We start from the raw sequence: 17714 nt of genomic DNA, 5'->3' as shown, positions 1-17714 counted from the left end.
ATCAATTAATGTGTACAGGAAGGAGGAGAGGAAGGTAGGTGGAGGCGAGTGGTTTACGAGTCAAAAGCAATGTTAAAGAGGTGGGCTTTCAGTCTAGATTTAAAGGTGGCCAAGGATGGGGCAAGACGTAGGGGCTCAGGAAGTTTATTCCAGGCGTTGGTGCAGCGAGACAGAAGGCGCGAAGTCTGGAGTTGGCAGTAGTGGAGAAGGGAACAGATAAGAAGGATTTATCCAGGAGCGGAGTGCACGGGAAGGGGTGTAGGGAAGGACGAGTGTGGAGATATACTGGGGAGCAGCAGAGTGAGTACATTTATAGGTTAGTAGAAGAAGTTGAACAGAAATGCGAAAACGGATAGGGAGCCAGTGAAGCGACTTGAGGAGAGGGTAGTATGAGTAAAGTGACCCTGGCAGAAGACAGACGGGCAGTAGAGTTTGAACCGATTGGAGAGGGGAGAGGTGACTAAGTGGGAATTTCTGACTGTTAAAGGAGTCCCCCCCCCAACTGAAATTCATAATCATGTGCAGGTTGTTTATGGTGATGACTGTGTTGCAGGGGCATAGCCAGATCTCAAGGTGGGAGGGGGGCCATAGGCCAAAGTGGGGGGGGGGGCACTGCCTTGCCGCCGCCCCCCCTCTACCCGCCTCACTGACCCCTCTCCACCACCCACTGTCCACCGCCATCGCAAATACCTTGGCTGGCGGGGGGTCCCCAGCCCCGCCAGCTGAAGATTTCGTCCAGTGCTGGTCTCCAGTGCTGCCGCATTGCCTACCCTGCTCTCTCTTCTCCTCATGTCCGGCATGCTCCTTTTAGTGAAACTAAGCACGCTCAATTTCACGAAAAGGAGCATGCCCAACATGAGGGGAAGAGAGAGCAGGGCAGTGAATGCTGTGGCGTTGAGCTCCAACCAGGGGCCCAGAGCAACTTTTGGGGGGCCCGGCCCCATGGCCCCACCTAGCTACGCCACTGCTGTGAGTACTGTGTGTTGCTGGGCCAAAAAATGTATATTATGGACTGGAAAGGGCTGATTTGCAATGGACAAGATTCGCATGACAAACTTGTAAAGGGCATTCGAGAATCGCTCAAAGGGAAATTACTGACACATTTCCAGCATGCAATGGTGAACTATAATTGGAAGGACTTCTTCAACAGAAAAATACCTATTGTACCCGCTTTGATCGTTTCTGGGCTTGCAGGCAGTATATAAGAAATTAAATAAAAATTAAATGACAGCAGTTTTCAGACTGGAATTCCTTGAGCTGGAAGAAACAGGAGCAGAAGTGAACTGTCAAATCTAAGTAAAAGTAGAAGCCATTGGCTGGAGTTAGACGGAAGACTTGCAGGCTGGTATAACTTGCCACCGACCAGCAGAAGCTCATCTATATGTGCACAGAAGGAGGAAACTGCAACCTATCAAGTAGGTATGTCCCAGTGAGGAGTAACTTTATAGAGCACGCTGTCAGGAAACAGGGAGAAAATGTTCCCAGTGCAGTAGATTTATTTATGACTGTTTCTATGTTCTTTACATTTTTATTTCTGTATGGATTCTACTAGAAGAAAGTGTTCTACCTGTCAGATTATACACATTCATCAAATGCTTCAGTAAACTTTGCTGAACAGCGCCACTTGTGTTTATATTTATTAACAATTTGATATATTTTTGTATACAGGTCACAGCGGTTTACTTTGGCTTTTGGTTTCCCTATGAATCACTAGTGGATGTGCTATAGCCGGCTCACGCCAGCTCGCAAGAGCCGGTTGTTAATTTTTTAACATCTTGCGAGCCGGTTGTTCTGCAGGGCGAAGCCGGCTCCGGTAACGAGGTAAGCATGACAGCAGTGCACCACAAGCCATGTTTACCCAGTTTACCTCACCTCCCACCACTGCCCTCATTTGCCTGCGCCGCCCTGGGGGAGGGGGGGGGTAATTTTTTTATTACCTCCATCCAGCCGCGTCATTGAAAGACCTGCCCATCTCTAGCCTTCTCTTCGTGAGTTCGTTCCTCAGAGTCCTGCCCTCTGATGTCATTTCCACTTCCGCGAGGCGGGACTCTGAGGGAACGAACTTGAAGGGTAGGCTAGAGACGGGCAGGGCTTTCAATAACGCGACCGCTTCGACGGAGGTAATCAGGGGAGGCAAGGAGAATCACTGGGTATGGGTGGCTGCAGGGGGGACAGGGGAGGAGAAGAGAATCGCTGGTATGGGTGGCTGGAGGGGGGGCAGGGGAGAGAAGAGAATCGCTGGGTATAGGTGGCTGGAGGGGGGGCAGGGGAGAGAAGAGAATCGCTGGGTATGGGTGGCTGGAGGGGGGGCAGGGGAGAGAAGAGAATCGCTGTGTATGGGTGGCTGGAGGGGGCAGGGGAGAGAAGAGAATCGCTGGGTATGGGTGGCTGGAGGGGGAGCAGGGGAAAGAAGAGAATCGCTGGGTATGGGTGGCTGGAGGGGGCAGGGGAGAGAAGAGAATTGCTGGGTATGGGTGGCTAGAGGGGGGTAGGGGAGACAATCGCTGGGTATGGGTGTCTGGAGGGGGGCAGGGGAGAGAAGAGAATTGCTGGGTATGGGTGTCTGGAGGGGGGGCAAGTAAGAGAAGAGAATCGATGGGTATAGATGGCTGGAGGGGGGACAGGGGAGAAGAGAATCTATGGGTATGGATGGATAGAGGGGGGCAGGAGAGAGAAGAGAATTGTTGATATGGATGGATGGAGGGAGGGCAGGGGAGAGTTGCTGGGCATGGGTGGATGGAGGGGATGACAGGGGAGAGGAGAAGTGCTGGACATGGGTGGATGGAGTGGAGGGCAGGGGGAGAGGAGGGTTGCTGGACATGGGTGGATGGAGGGGAGGGCAGGGGAGAGGAGAGTTGCTGGACATGGGTGGATGGAGGGGAGGGCAGGGTAGAGGAGAGTTACTGGACATGGGTGGATGGAGGGATGGCAGGGGGGACAGGAGGGTTGCTGGACATGGGTGGATGGAGGGGAGGGCAGGGGAGAGGAGAGTTGCTGGACATGGGTGGATGGAGGGGAGGGCAGGGGGGAGAGGAGGGTTGCTGGACATGGATGGAGGGGAGGGAAGAGTGCGGAAGATGAGATGAGGGAAAAGGAAGAGAGGAGAAAAACTACACATGGATGAAGAAAATAAGCAGAAGCTGGATCCACTGGACAGTCAAGTCTGCATAGGACCCAGCTTTTACTTATGGATGTAGGGAAGAAATGAAGAAAGGCGAAAAGTAAAGAAATAAATGGAAAGGAAGCCCTGGAAACGGAGTTAAGAGGACAGATAGCAGCAGAATCGGATACTGGGCCAGCATGATCAGAAAAACAAAGTCACCAGACAACAAAGGTAGAAAAAAAATCATTTTATTTTCATTATAGTGTTTGGAATATGTCCACTTTGAGAATCAACATTAAAAGTTTATATTTATTTACTTATTTATGGCATTTTATCCCACATTAAACATGGATTAGATTGGAACCTGGGATCATTTTTTTTCCTGGAGTAATGTATTGCCCACCCCCAGGCTCTCTCCCCGGCTATAGCCAGCTCTGCAATTTGTGTGTGTGTGTGTGGGGGGGGGGGGGGGGGGGGGTGCAAAGGTGGACAAGGGGCGCAGAGGTGGACCGGGGAGAGAGCCTGGGTTTGAAAAATAGCCTTCCACCCTGTGAAGAAAGGATTCTTCATCTCATGGGTGTTTCCTGACACCCAGAAGTGCCACTGAGTATGGCCAGAGAGTGGAGTAAGGGTGTGAGTTAAAACTTGGAATGGTTTAGTGTATCCTTTTCACTTGAATGCCTTTACATTCCAATAACTTCACAGTATGCTGCCAAGAGGAAAAATATAACCTTTAATTAAAATGATTTTGTTTGTTCTGTGCTTTGGGACTCGGTGCATGCCAAGAGAGCTCCTCTGCCTTCCAGGATTGGTGGAAGCTGTCAGAGAACTGAATGCTCCGTCTGCCACTCCTTGGACATTCCAAGACAGGTCCCCATTCATATAACAGTATCCCAGTTTAGGATTGATTTACCAGTATGGTGTTTTAATCTTAGTAAATTTCAGTGCTTATTTTTTATGTGGTATCAATTTTCTTTTGCTCCCGTTGTTCTTAATTTGTCTCATTTGTGTTTTTACTGGTCATTGTTCTTGCTTTCCTGGCTGGCTGTAGCTGTTTTGTCTTTATAATGTGGGATGTCTTTTCTTCTTTTTTTTTTTAATGTGTGCTTGCCTATTATTTATGTCTTCTCTAAAGAGAAATGATGGAAGTCTTGAGTTGAAAAAATAAAATGGTTTTCACTGAGACCTGTGATCAAAGCATAGAAACAGAATGTTTCACACCTGGGTGGACAAGACCAGTAACCCAAAACCACAAGATGGAGTTGTGTTTCTCTCCCTTTCCAGGAGGCACACCTAGCTATCTGGTTTCAGGATTACCACCATGAATATGTGTATTTGCACAGGGGGTGGCCCAAGGCAAGATGCTGCCCCCCCCCCCCCCCCCCACACACTGGGTCAGGGAAAATCTGCTACAGTCCAAAGAACAAAAAGCCACAGACAGAATCCCCCTTATAGTGGCATACAACCCAGAGCTGGAAAAATTAAGAAAAATCATAAAAGATCTTCAGCCTCTACTCCAGGAGGATGAATTACTGAAAGAGATATTCCCATCCCCACCAGTGCTGGCTTTCTGACAGCCACCCAAATTAAAACACAAGCTAATCAGAAGTAAGCTCCCAACACAGACTCAAAAAGAAGAGAATGGCACACATCAGTGGTGTACATCATTCAGTGTAAAAAATGTGACGGAGGATGCTATATTGGAGAAACAAGCCAGATGCTAAAGACAAGATTTAATTTACATAGACATCACATGAAAAATGCCAGTGCCAGCCAGGATGCCACGCCTGTGGGGCAGCACTTTACAAAACCAGAACACTGTACCAGTGATTTCATAGTAAGAATCCTGAAAGGTAACTTTAAAACAATACAGGAACTTAAGACCTTTGAAGTCAGAATGATTAATATTTTGACACCCACCAGACAGGACTTAACAAAGATCTGGATTTTCTAGCTCATTATAAATCATAAAGTTGTACTGCTCTGTTTGTCACCCTCCTGTCTCCATGCATATCTCACCTATCCACCCCCAACCTGTTAGACTGTCACTGAAATGCTTTGATGTTCCCATGCATATCTCCCGGTCTCTCACCTATCCAGCCCCAGACTGTCACTGAAATGCCTTGATGTTTCACTTATATATATACTGTCATCTACCAACATTTGCTTATTTCCGATCTGACGAAGAAGGGCAACCTTCGAAAGCTAATCAAGAAATGTATTATGTCCAATAAAAAGGTATCATCTTATTTTCTTTTCCATGTTTTATTTCTATTGATTACCTTTAAAGTGGATTAACATGGCTACCACACCTCTCTACTATTAAATTGTAAAAACTCTTGAAGATAAAAATTTGAAATATACTATGAGATATATGACATGTGACGATTAAGGTGTTGTCTCTCCAGTTGAAGTTTCAAATCCAGAGAGCTACACCGCTGAGGTCTATAAAATATTAATATATACCGTATTTTTCGGACTATAAGACGCACTTTTTTCCCCCAAAATTTGGGAGGAAAATGGGGGGTGCGTCTTATAGTCCGAAGGTAGCGTTTTTTGACCTCCGTTCCATACTTACAGGATTCCATGTTCCCTGTGGTCTAGTGACGTCGGGGCAGGAAAGAGCCCCCTCTTTCCTGCCCATCGCGCTGCTCTCCGTGCTTCTCAATGCTTTCCGACGGTCTCGGCGAGATTCAAAATGGCCGCCGAGATTCTCGGCGGCCATTTTGAATCTCGCCGAGACCGTCGGAAAGCATTGAGAAGCACGGAGAGCAGCGCGATGGGCAGGAAAGAGGGGGCTCTTTCCTGCCCCGACGTCACTAGACCACCAGGGAACACGGAATCCTGTAAGTACGGGACGGAGGTCCAAAACCCAGACAAGACGCACCGGAGCACCTAGGTTTTAGAGGAGGGAAAGAGGAAAATTTTTTTTTTCCTATTTCCCTCCTCTAAAACCTAGGTGCGTCTTATGGTCCGGTGCGTCTTATAGTCCGAAAAATACGGTAATCTGGACATTGTATAACACTGGTACAACTTGTAGGTTGCTATTTGGCAATCCTATATTAGAACATAAGATTTGCCATTCTAGGTCAGACCAACTGTCCATCAAGCTGGGTATCTTGCTACTAACAATGGCCTATCCAGATCACAAGTACCTTGCAGGATCCCAGAAAGTAGCAACACTCCATGCAACTTAGCCCCAGGGATAAGCAGTGGAGTTCTTCAATAATATTTTATGGACTTTTCCTCCAGAAGTTTGCTCAAACCCTTTTTTAAACCCAGCAACACTAACTGTTTTTACCATCTCTACCTGCAATGAATTCCAAAATTTAATTAGGTGTCGAGTGAAAACAATTTTTTTTTCAAATTTGTTGTACTACTTAGGTAATTCACGGAATGGCCCTAGTCTTTGTATTTCTTGAAACATTTAACAATCTATTAGTATTTACCCATTCACTCCACTCAGGATTTTATAAACCTCTAATGCATCTTCATTCAGTTGTCTCTTCTTCAAGCTGTCTTCAGAGGGGAATTGTTCCATATCCTTTATCATTTTGATCACCCTACTCTGTACCTGTGTGTCTCTAGTGTTTAGCGCATGCTAAAAACGCTACTGCACCTTTGTAAAAGACTCCCTTAAAAAGAATGAAATAACAAAGCAAAAATTACACTTTAGTCTTCTAACAAATATGGCACTCTTGGTAGCTTCCACTAGATGGCAGCACTAACCTTTCCTTTTAAGTTAATGAACCACTGGCATGTTCTGCTAAAATAATGGGAGAATCCCAAGCTGCGTGCCTGAGGAACAATTTTCAACTGTTCAGACCTGGACAAAGATCATGTGTGCTTTTTAGCTGCTCTGAAACTTTCACAAGTAAAAGTCAGTACATTTACATTTCATGTGGGCCATAAATAGAAATAAAACAAAAGAAAATGATACCTTTTTGATTGGACTGTCTTAGGGGCCCTTTTACCAAGCCGCGTAAGCACCTACGTGCGCCCAATGCGGGGCAGTTCCGAGTTACCGCCCGGCTACCGCGTGGCCTGTGTGGTAATTCCATTTTTTTATATGCACCCACTATGCACGCCGGAAAATATTTTTATTTTCTGGCACGTACGCGGTAATCGGCATTTTACATCGTAGACCATTAACACCCGGTTACCGCATGAGACCTTACAGCTAGGTCAATGGCTGGTGGTAAGGTCTCAGACCCAAAATGGATGTGTGGCAATTTTCATTTTGCCGCACGTCCATTTTCAGCAAAAATTTTAAAAAGGCCTTTTTTACAGGTGCGCTGAAAAATGCGTCTGCGTGCATCCAAAACACACATCTACACTACTGCAGGCCATTTTCAGCTCACCTTAGTAAAAGGGCGCCTTAATAAATGTTTTGAATAGCTTTTGAAGGCATTGCCTGATTCTTTAGATCAGAAATGATCAAATGTTGACAAATATCTGAATATATACGTGAAACACAGGGCTTTTTTTGAGGGGGGTACTTGGGGGTACTGAGTACCGGCACCTTTTCCATTGTCTGCAAAAATTGACCCATGGTCTCCAAGTTTTAATGAAAGAGCTCAGGCTCTATACAACAATTCTGCCTTATCATAGATTCTGTTTCTGGTTGCAGGGGGCCTGGCTATTGTGGGGTAGGTCCCTCAGTGATCACTCCCACCCCTGAAGGGTGGCCTGCCATTTGAGTACCGGCACCTTTTTTGCTAGAAAATTTGCACTGGTGAAACATAAAAGCATTCCAATGACAGTCTCACAGGGAGAGGTTGGAGTAAGGGTAGGGGGCAACTATAACCATAAATATCTACAAACATACTTATCCTGTTCCTGGATACCTCTTTTATGCAGGACCATGAGTGTGGGAAAAGGGTTTTCCATTCACCTCCTTTACCTCTGGGGCAATATGGAAATGGGGTCACTAGACGATTTGGGACCACAACCCCACAAGATCTAAAAGCTCCTCCTCTTCAGCCTATAGGCCAGAGTTGTAGGTGTTAGGTGGAGCAATGGGTGGGGAGGGGCAGAGCTGGGGTGGGCTGTGGGTGGACCCTAAATCTCCGGCTGAGTGGATCGGCCCCCTTGGCAGCACTGCTTTTTTGTATGCAGAAATGCCTTGTCCTTCAAGTATATTTTATTTATTTATTTATTTATTGCATTTGTATCCCACATTTCCCCACCTCTTTGCAGGCTCAATGTGGCTTACAATACATGAATGGTGGAAATATATTAGAAATTAAACATTTTGTGTTGCAGAAGGATCTCGGTCAGCATGATAATGATAAAACATGATAGTAGTGTTACAAGCAGATATTGTAAGATAGTCCTGAATATATGTGAAGAGTTGTGTGTATTCACATTGGTTGATCTTTGTGGTATGCCTTGTTAAAGAGATGCGTCTTCAGTAGTTTGCGGAAGCTCGTTAGTTCGTGGATCGTTTTTAAATTGCGTGGCAATGCGTTCCATAACTGTGTACTCAAGTAGGTAAAGCTTGACGCGTGCATTAGTTTGTATTTTAGACCTTTGCAATTAGGGAAGTGCAGATTGAGGAATGTGCGGGATCTTTTGGCATTCCTGAGTGGTAAGTCTATCAAATCTGACATGTAGGCTGGCGCATCTCTGTGAATGATTTTGTGAACTAGGGAGCATATTTTGAACGTGATGCGTTCTTTAAGTGGGAGCCAGTGTAGGTTTTCTCGTAGGGGTTTAGCACTTTCATATTTTGTTTTACCGAATATGAGTCTAGCTGCAGTGTTCTGGGCTGTCTGAAGTTTCTTGATTATTTGCTCTTTACAACCGGCGTAGCGTTGCAGTAGTCTAGATGACTGAGCACCAGTGATTGTACCAGGTTACGGAAAACAGTCCTTGGGAATAAAGGTCTTACTCTTTTTAGTTTCCACATTGAGTGGAACATCTTCTTGGTTGTGTTTTCCATATGGCTCTTCTCTTCCCTCATCTACTTCCTCCTTTCTGTAATAAGCTTGGGGGGGGGGGGGGGGGGGGGCAAAGAGTAGCAGAAAAGAAAAACAGCATGGGAAACCAGAGGTTTCCAGTGGCCACCATAGGCCGGCCCTACACTGAAGAAAACTGTCCTATTTTGTCTATTACGATGTTTTACTGTATATTGTGCAGACATTGGAAGTAGCATACTATGCCATAATTTACACCATTTTTTAAATATTTTTTTTCAGTTGATATTGTCTATTGCTTTTATCCAGATTGATTTTGTTGTACACTTCAAAAAGGTGGTAAATAAATCTATGTAACTAAATAAATAAATAAGAGAGTCATACCATAATGCATTGTCTTGTACAAGGAGGTTTGATAGACAGGAGACCAAGGGGTCCTTTTACTAAGGTGCGCTGAAAATGGCCTGCGCTGTTGTAGGTGTGTGTGTTGGATGCTCACAGGTCCATTTTTCAGCACGCCTGCAAAAAAGGCCTTTTTTTTGGACTGAAAATGGACTTGCGGCAAAATAAAAATTGGCGCATGTCCATTTTGGGCCTGAGACCTTACCGCCACCCATTGCCTCAGCAGTGAGGTCTCACACATTAACCGGGTGGTAATCGTTGGCCTGCATACACTGCCGATTACCACCTGGTTAGCGGCACGCGATAGAAAATAAAAAATATTTTCTGCTGCACATAAAAAATGGAATTACCATCCAGGGCACACAGTAGTTCCAAATTGATGTGCGTTGGATGTGTGTAGGCACCTACATGCCTTAGTAAAAGGTCCCCCAAGTGACGTCAACACCTTGAAAGTTAATCTCTGTTTCCACTCCCCAGGGCAGCCATCATCCAGTACATTAAAACAAAGCAAGCAAACCTATGAGCTGTGCATCCACGTTGTCATCCTTTATTGTTAGTAGCATGCCCCCTCCCTACCCCCATGACACACAATCACCTTGATCCCCCACAAAGAAAACCTCCCTACCCCCTACCCACATTCCATCCATGATCCACTCCCTTCCCCTACCTTATTGTGCCCTGGTCTAGTGGTTTTTCAGGGCAGGAAAGGAGCCCACTCTTTCCTGCCTGGTGATGCCTGGTGCCACTTCAAAATGGCTGCCCAGACTTCAAGCAGTGACCTTGAAAGATTTCTGTGGAAGGCTCGCGAGGCTGCCGCTTGAAGTCTGGGCAGCCATTTTGAAATGGCACTGGCAGCGAACGGGCAGCAGCATCACCGGGCAGGAAAGATTGGACTCCTTTCTTGCCCCGAAGAGGCCACTAGACCACCAGGGCACAATAAGGTAGGGGAGGGGAGGACACCCTGAGGCCTGCCAACGCCAGCCTGCCCACTTGTCCGCAAACCCGGACAAATGGGCAGGCTGGAAAAACCCATCCGAATGTCCCTCAGAAAGAAGACATGTCAAGGTAAAACTGGACATATGGTAATCATACATGGGAGGAGCACTGGCGGATCTGGGGTGCTCCCAGAAATTAGGTGCGATATTATAAAATACTTGGATTTTCTGCCATCAGTTGCAGTAGACTAGCCAGGAATTTTTTTATAGGGGGTGCGTCTCCCCTGCCTCCTGTGCTGCCCATCTCCACTCCGCCCCCCCCCCCCTTAAAATCTTCCCAGCTTTAGTCTTTATCCTGGCAGTGGCATTGGCAGAACCGTCCCACCCCTTCTTATGTAATTTCCTGTTGTGTGAAGGGGTGGAATGGTTCAAGGAGGAAGTCCTGGAGGGAGGATTTTAAGGTGAGGAGGCCGCGTCTGACAGGGGATGCGTACACCACTGACACACCTGGTTTAAATACACCACTGATCAGTTGGGTGTGAGCTTATGGCAGGCATAAGTGCTCATGCCCAAAGTTAGGCACAGGAAGGGAGGGAGGGAGCTGTAAAAAAAAAAGCGAGTGGAGGGAAGCTGGAAAAAAGATTGGGGAGGGGGACGTACATGGGGGAAATACAGCATATGGCTAGAAGAGAATAGAGAGGAGAGGGAAATCTGCTTATGGATAGGAGGGAAAGGAAAGGGGGACATGCTCATGGTTGTTTGCTTTTTTGGAAATGTACATCTTTTCATTTTGTATTTAGTTTTGTGAAGTACAGAAGAAAATATATTTCTCTTACTTTACCAGTATTTTCACTGGTTATAGCTTTCTTGGGAGGTCAAGATGACTGTGTGGCGCAGGGGTGTGGCGGGGCAGGTAGGGGTGTGGCAGGAGTGAGGTAGGGGGTGTGGTGAGGACGAGGCCTGCATTTTAGTTTGTGACCTCTTTCTTGCTGCAGAAAATACGGTATTCCTAGGAATAGTGCTTAGTGCTGGGAACCAGAACTAAATTTAGGCGTGACCATATACACCAACAAAACCGTGGTATAAAACCCCAACGCCTACTTTAGGCGTGGATCCCCGTTATTCTATAGCTACGCTATAAGTTGTGGGAATGCCCCCGATCTGCCCATGACCATCCCAAGGCCGTGCCCCCTTTTGGACTTGTGCGTAAAATTTATGCATATAAATTTTAATTAAATCCAATTAGCACCAATAATTGTTAAGAAGCCAATTATCGGTGCTACTTGGCTCATTATTGGGCATTTACTCAAATTGGTGTATGCAATATATAGCAACTGTTATAAAATTTGGGGGAGAGTGCCTAAATTTGGGTGCCATTAACTGAATCTGGCCCATGGTGTTTAGCAATCTAGTCCAGTTGCAGAGTGAATGGATAGCCAGTGGCCACATGTATTAAAGGCTAGGGAGAAGAGCCAGGCTTTCACCTGCTTTCTGAAGCAGAGGCAGTATTGAGTTAGGTATAGGCTATGACTAGTTTGGTACGTAGGACCCAGCTCCCAGAAGTCAAGGCACACTTGCTTATCCAACACTCTGATAGTGCAGCAGGAAAGATACAGTAAGCAAAGACAAAAAGAGTCCCTTCCATCAGGGGTTTTTATACCACAAATGACCTCACCAATAAACCTGTATATCCCCTCCCATATTCCTAATGAGGAAGACATTTTATATAAAGACTCCCATTTTACAGCTTCCATAATTGATTTGTTTTGCTTACTTTATTTTTATTTTTTGTCTATTAGATTGTAAGCTCTTTGAGCAGGGCCTATCTTTCTTCTATGTTTGTGCAGCGCTGCGTACGCCTTGTAGCACTATAGAAATGCCAAATAGTAGTAGTAGTAGTAATAAGAACATATGAATAGCCATACTGGGTCAGACCAATGGTCCATCTAGCCCAGTATCCTGTTTCCAACAGTGGCCAAAGCCAGGGAGCAGCGAAATCCTTGAAGCCATTAATAAATAAAGGGCCAGCAGAGGTTGAATGAGTCCCTGAAGCATGCATTTACTGCTGCAGTTGTCTATAGGCTATGTTCAGTTTGTTAATGCTGTATACCACTTTGGGTGAATTACTTCAAAAAGGCAGTAAATAAATCCTAATAAATAAATACATAAACAAAGCAGGGAACTTTAGTGATGGGCCATACTTGTAAATCACTTTGAAAATTGTTAAATGCAATGATCTCTTACAGCCTCACAAGAGGGTTTAAGTCAGTTCATGACAAGTCTTAAGACTTGTGATCAAGGGGAAGTCCACAAAAAACCCTCCCTCTCTTTCAGCAAGCTGCTCAACAATGTTTTCACTTGCTAGTGAAAAATTAGAGCCACAGTCTAATGAGTCCTGGCTATCAGAATAAGACACTACTGGGGTCCATATTCAAAGATGTCCTTTTATTATGGTGCTAATGATTAGGGTAGGGCTTGCTAAATGCTGTGCAGCCCACTGTATTATATAGCGAGGGCGGATGAGTCACAGAGAAGCCAGAGAAGGGTTGAGCTGGAGCAAGGCTTGTAGGCACACCAGCCACAACAATGTTGTTGTTACATTTGTACCCCGCGCTTTCCCACTCATGGCAGGCTCAATGCCGCAATGGAGGGTTAACATGGGGCAATGGAGGGTTAAGTGACTTGCCCAGAGTCACAAGGAGCTGCCTGTGCCGGGAATTGAACTCAGTTCCAAAGTCCACCACCCTAACCACTAGGCCACTCCTCCACAAGAGACAGTATCGAACTTGGCTGATACTAGAGTGGGAGCAACTGTTGACAGGCAGCACAGTGGGTTTAACTGGACCTGGACTGGGAACAGCTGGAACATGGCAGGACGCGGCTTGGCAGAAACAGGACTAGACTGAAGTTTGGCAGGACTGAGGCTGAGCAGGAAGAAGGCAGGGGATGGCCCGGGCACGACATAGCAGGCATGCTAACAAACATTGTGACAGTGACAAGGAACGCTACTGGCTGGATAATGTAGGGCCCAGAAGTGATGTCATCCGGAGGCTCCTGTTTCTGACTCAGAGCTGCCAAGGAGTCCTGATTTTTTTAGAGGGAGATTTTAGTACACACCCCAGCCCTGCCCCACTGTACATCATGGCTCTGCCCCCTGGCACAACTCAATCCCATGGCCATTCCAGAAAATATTTTATTTACACCAGTGACAGCAAGGATGGGCAAGAGGGAGTGTTTCAGTTCACTCTATTACACCCCCTGTCCAGCATCTATTCCCCACAGGGTTTAAGTGCAGTCCAAAATGTGGCACTCGTTGAATCGCTGGCGGAGATGCCCAAGCCCCACTAGCTGAAGAGGTCCACTGCATGAGCCCCCTTCCATGCTAGTTGAGCAGTATAGCAGTTGGCAGCGTGCTTCAGCCGCCGATGCTGGCCCTCCTGCATATGCTCAGTTCAGGCACTTGAAAATGGTACCATTTTATGGGACTAGCCTAATATCTTTTTCAGCTACCTATCAGAGGCCAAAACCTCCTGCCTCAGGTCAGATCATGACAGTATACTGCTGTTAAAATGTCCTCTCCTGACCTGAGGCAGGAAGTGTTGGTCTCTGAAGACTAATCAAAAACGTATTAAAATCGGTCCAACATATCAACTTATTTTCATATTTGGTGTTTTATTTGCATTTATTAACTTTTATTAAGACAGCTACCACATTACTTTATCCTAAATTAAAAATAAAATTATTTTCTGTACCTTATTGTGTTGGTCCCAGTCTCTTGATTCTGCTTTCCTTTGTCGTCTCTTAACTCTCTTGCCAGGGTTTCCTTTCCATTTGTCATTTTCTCTCTCCTTTTTCATTGTTTTCTTCAATTTATTTTTCTGCCTCTCTGTCCAGATTTAATTCATTCTTACTATCCAATCTTTAATTTCCCTCTTTTTACTTCATCTACCTATGGCTTTTTCTCTTTTCCTCACCCTTGTTCTCCTCATGCCCTTTCCTCTTATTCTCCAGTCTTTCACTAACTCTATCCTTTTCCCCTTTCCATCCAGCAGCTCCCCTCTTTCTCTCCCTACCCTTCCAACTAGCATATTACCTCTTTTTCTACCCATCCTTCCTTCCACCCACCCATCTACCCTCTCTCCTGATCCTTCCATCCAGTGTCTCTCTCTCCCCTTCCTTCTATCCAGTGTCTCTCTACCCTTTTCTGTTCAGCGTGTCCCCTCGCTCTCTCCCCATCCTTCCAGTGTCTCCCCCTTTCTCTCTGTATCCTTCCATCCAGCATCTTCCTCTTTCTCTCACCATCCTTCCATCCACCATCTACCCTCTCTCCCGATATTTCCATCCAGTGTCTCTCTCTCCCCTTCCTTTCATCCAGTGTTTCTCTTGCTACCTCTCTCCTGATCCTTCCATCTAGTGTCTCTCTCTACCCTTCCTTCTATCAGGTGTCTCTTTGTCTCTCTACCCTTTCCCATTCATCAAGTCCCCTCTCTCTTTCCCCATCCCTCCAGTGTCTCTCCTGTTGCTCTCCCTACCATTCCATCCAGTGTCGTCCCTCCAGCGTCTTCTCTCTTTCTCTCCCTCCTTTCATCCAGCATCTCCCCTCTTTTTCTCTCCACCTATCCAGCCAGGGTTTCCCCCTTTCTCCCCAGCAGCTTCTCTTTTCAGCCCTTTTCCATGTCCCCATCTTTCTACTTATCTCTCTCTCTCTGTGTACCCCTCTTCCATCCAGCTTCTCCACTCTACTATAATTTCCTCCCCTCTGTTCTCTCCATTCAGCACCTCCTGCCTTCCACTCCTCCTTCCCCTTGGTATCTGTTTCCTGGCCACTGCTGCTTCTCCCGAATAAGCAGCAGTGGCCACAACAACAAAAAAATCCAAGCATGGGACCGCAGCAGCCTTCAGGCATGCACTGTCGGGTCTGCTGGTTCTCGCCCCCCCCCCCCCCCTCCGCTGATGTCAATTTTCCATTCCAGGGGCAGAGGACTGGCAGACCCGACAGCGCATACCTGAAGGCTGCTGCAGCCTCGTGCATGCTGTTTTGTTGCTGCTGATGATGATCGGAAGAAACAGCAGTGGTGGTGCTAGTGTGGGAAAAAATTATCCCCTGACCTGGTGTCTCAGTGGGAGACTTTCCCACTTTGGTGGGAGTGCGGGAGATGACTTCTCCACAAAGGAACACATGGGCCATGGGTCTAAGGCACACTGCCACAAGGGTGCGCCAGAGGGCGTTTGTTCCTGTGCCACCTTGCAGGCCCTGAACAAAGGCTTCAGCTTTGGTCGGCTCTGAGACTGGGCCGTGGTCTTCTCTGCCACGGGAGGTGAGTCCAGAGATGGCGGTGATCGTGACCTTTGTCCAGTTTCACTTATCCTATTAAGACTGAAGATTGGGCTTAACTGGATAACAGCCGGCCAGCCACACATACTCAGATATTCTGGTGCTTAGACATGGCCCAGCACTAAGAATAGAACTAATAACATAAGCGGTGCCATACTGGGACAGACCGAAGGTCCATCAAGCCCGGTATCCTGTTTCCAACAGTGGCCAATCCAGGTCACAAGTTCCTGGCAAGATCCCAAAACAGTATAATACATTTTATGCTGCTTATCTTAGAAATAAGCAGTGGATTTTTCTAAGTTCATCTTAATAATGGCTTATGGACTTTTCTTTTAGGAAGATATCCAAACCTTTTTTAAACCCCGCTAACTGCTTTTACCACATTCTCTGGCAACGAATTGCAGAGTTTAATTACACGTCGAGTAAAGAAATATTTTCTCCAATTTCTTTTAAATTTACTACTTTGTAGCTTCATTGCGAGCCCCCTAGTCCTAGTATTTTTGGAAAGAATAAACAAGCGATTCACGTCTACCCGTTCCACTCCATTCATTGTGAGTCATTCCAGGCAAAAAAAAATAAAAAGACATTAAATGACATAGGCAATGTTGACATTTCAAATGAATACACATCCCTTACACAGATTAATTAGTTTTTCCACGGCTGCCTGGAGTGTCCTTGCAAATGAGTTGGCCTAAATAACTGTTTCCCAAGTTGGTCCTGGAGGACCCCCTTCCCAGTCAGGTCTTTTGGATATCTGCAATGAATATGCATGAGATTGATTTGCATACACTGCCTCCATTGTATGCAAATCTTACATGCGTATTCATTGTGGATATCCTGAAATCCTGACTGGCAAGGGGGTACTCAAGGACCGACTTGGGGAAACACTGGCCTAAATATCAGAATTGATTTGAAAAATAGAATTTTTGTCAAGATCACCTGAGACTGGATCTGTAACTGTTTTAAAGACAATTTAAACACACAGAAATACCTTTCTCCTCTGTAGGGCTTTCAATATGCATTCCAGCCAGGGGCTACTTCTGATACTCACCCTGCATTCCTTAAATTAAGAAAGCTCAGTTTTCAAGCTCTGTGCAAGGGACCACACCCTTCAGTTTAATCTTTTCTGGCAGCCCACTGTGTGCAACCCTTCCCTGACCCCTAGTGCACTGGTATGCAAGCCCATGAGGGTTGCAAACTGATCGGATTTTTATGATATGTGTAAAAATACATGGTTCAAGTAGGAGTCTATTTGTAGGGTAAATGTGTTCAGGGCAGGGGGTTGGGTGGAGTTGCAATTTATGTGCATAATTTATAAGATGTATAGAAAATATTTATGCAAAATGCATATACGTTACATACTAATATTTACACCTGCTCTTAAGAGGTTTGAATGACATTTGCCCACAATCTAGGCAGTATTTTTGCAGGATCTATGCTAGGATTGTTTTTAAAGAAGCGTGGAGGGGCATAATCGAATAGGGCACCCAAGTTTTCCTGAGGGCGTCCTCGCAGGGCGTCCGCGCTAAGGGGCGAGAAAACCCGTATTATCGAAACAAGATGGACGGCCATCTTTCGTTTCGATAATATGGTCGGGGACACCCAAATCTCCACATTTAGATCGACCTTAGAGATGGTCGTCCCTAGAGATGGTCGTCCCCGATTTTCGGCGATAATGGAACCCGAGGATGTCCATCTCAGAAATGACTAAATCCAAGCCCTTCAGTCATGGGAGGAGCCAGCATTCGTAGTGCACTGGTCCCCCTCACATGCCAGGACACCAACCGGGCACCCTAGGGGGCACTGCAGTGGACTTCAGAAAAAGCTCCCAGGTGCATAGCTCCCTTACCTTGTGTGCTGAGCCCCCAAAACCCACTCCCCACAACTGTACACCATTACCATAGCCCTTAGGGATGAAGGGGGGCACCTAGATGTGGGTACAGTGGGTTTGTGGTGGGTTTTGGAGGGCTCACATTTACCACCACGTTTAGCAGGTAGGGGGGATGGCCTGGGTCCGCCTG

Source organism: Microcaecilia unicolor, chromosome 10 (genome assembly GCF_901765095.1).
Source record: "Microcaecilia unicolor chromosome 10, aMicUni1.1, whole genome shotgun sequence".
NCBI lineage: Eukaryota > Metazoa > Chordata > Amphibia > Gymnophiona > Siphonopidae > Microcaecilia > Microcaecilia unicolor.
This window is presented reverse-complemented; position numbering follows the sequence as displayed.